Source organism: Octopus bimaculoides, chromosome 9, assembly GCF_001194135.2.
Source record: "Octopus bimaculoides isolate UCB-OBI-ISO-001 chromosome 9, ASM119413v2, whole genome shotgun sequence".
NCBI lineage: Eukaryota > Metazoa > Mollusca > Cephalopoda > Octopoda > Octopodidae > Octopus > Octopus bimaculoides.
Genome location: NC_068989.1, coordinates 35,089,369 through 35,091,662, shown reverse-complemented (window position 1 = coordinate 35,091,662; position 2,294 = coordinate 35,089,369).

The window sequence follows — 2,294 nt, the reverse complement described above, 5'->3', positions numbered from 1 at the left end:
TATGTTGCGTTTGCGGCTTCCATAGAATCACCTAGTTTTGAGTGGACAGCAGTTAGTTCTCTACATGTGCAGTTTCTGTGTGGTTTCCGGTAAATATAAAGCTTTAGGTATGAAATTTGGTTATTCAGTGAAGAGCATCGCAGTCAATTTCATTGTTTTAATAGGTAAAAAGCGTGTTGTAGCCAGTTAAAAGTGGAACTGTGGAATTTAGCTCGGACTACATTTGTTGTTGTGAACAGAAAATTGAAGAGGGATGTTTAGCAGGGAGACCAAACTGATAGTTTGATAACCCGCTAAAATAAACATTAAAAATCGAAAGGAGAAAATAAATAGCTTTGCAAGTTTACCTCAGTGTTTATTGAACAAGAGGGGTGCGAAATTTAAGAAGCGACTTGTTAGAATATACATGTCTGTGAGGAGACATAAACAAGAATAGCAAAAATCTACCATACCAAAAGAACTGGTAATACATACATTACAAGTATTCTATGAAGAGAACATAAGATTGCTGCATAATTCAAAATGAGTGTGAAATGACATTAAACATGGGTTGCACTATTGAATTGGTAGTGTCTGCAATGCAATAGATACAATGTTAGAATGACGAGAAAGGGCCTGTTGTTTTCCTGTCCTATGTTTGTATCTGCAAATGCATGTGTAAGGTAAGTGAAGGTTTCTGTAGGAACACTAAAAGTCATATTCACTTAGTGAGTTTACATGCACGAGGATGAATTATGATGTTGTTGTTGTCGGCATTAGGGTTAGTAAGAGCTGGTAGCGGCGATATCAGCGGTGTCGAAAGTAATGAATTTCATTGTGTCGTAACACGGAGAAAGCGAGCAATAGCTTCCTGGTAGCAAGCGCAAGCTAGACTCCCTAAACGGAGAAAAACCGATCTATTTAAAGAAATTGCTGGGTTCCACAGAGATGTGAAAGGTTTTTCCGCCAAGAGAACACGTGATCCATTTGAGCGCATCTGATTGGCTGACCGGATAATTAGGCGTAATTGTTTAGGAGACAATTTGCGCCTAAAAACTAACTAATCAGAGCAAATGGTTAAAACATGCGCTTTATAGCTAAGCGTTTTCTGCTATGTCCAAACAACAACTATAAATAAAAGGGAGAGAGAATAGTTTGTTATTTATGCTTTTGCCAATCCTATCTGCTACAGATGCATATGGGTTTTGACCTAAGCAGGATTTGATTTCGTTTCTAATAATAGAAAGTTGTTATATCTCTAATCGAAAAAAAGTTGCATGTTTGTTTGAAGAGAAAGCTGTATTTCCTTAAAGTCGAGTGTAACGATTTTTGCATACTACAATCGGTTCAGAAAGCGTGTAATTCCTGTCTTGGAAGTAACGAATTTTGAAAGAAAGGTGTCACCAAAATGTAACGAACGAAATTTAAACGTTGAAGTTTGCATCAGAAAAATGATGGAAAGAACAATATTTGATTGATTGTTAAAGTGGTCATTTATTAAGTTGGTTATAATACTAGTCGTTAGAATATATAAGAAATCTACAACTGGGACGAGCTGCTTGTGTACACATGTTATTTGTTTGTTGCAGTCAAATATATTCTGGTTCCATGGTTCATTCTGTGTGGGAGCTAGCTTCATCTCTGTGCTGCTAGAAAGAGGGAAAGAATAAAAGAGCCTTTATAATTATAGAGAGTGATAAGTCTATGCTTCTTTAACTAGTGACTGGTCGAATGCTCTTGATTGACGCCGTGTTACCAAAAGAGAGAGTATAAGCAGTGTGTTGTCTCTTTCCTCTACATTGGTACCGACCGAAGTGCTCATTGATCGAAGGCAGCAACCAAAGAGGCTGGAAGTTATTTGGCTCATGTATTTATATTGTTGCTAATTAAAGGCAACGAGCAGGCAGAAGCGTGATCACGACGGACAAAATGCTTAGCAGCATTTCGTCCGTCTTCGAAGTTCTGAGTTCAAATTCCGCCGAGGTTGACTTTGCCTTTCATCCTTTCTAGATTGATAAAATGAGTACCAGTTAAGCACTGGGGGGTCGATGTGATCTATTTACTGGCCTTGTGCCAAAATGTGAAACCAATTAAAGTAAGGTCGAACTAAAACAATTTATTTTTGCAGTATATCAGGATTGACCTTTCTAATTACCAGAGAAAGATCGAGAAGTCAACTTATTTACAATAATTTCTGAGTGCAGAAAGGCGAAAACAATAGACTGAAGATTTGTTTGACAATGTGGAAAAATGTGGATTCAGTTTCGAATCTTAGCCTACACACACACACACACACACACACACACACACACACA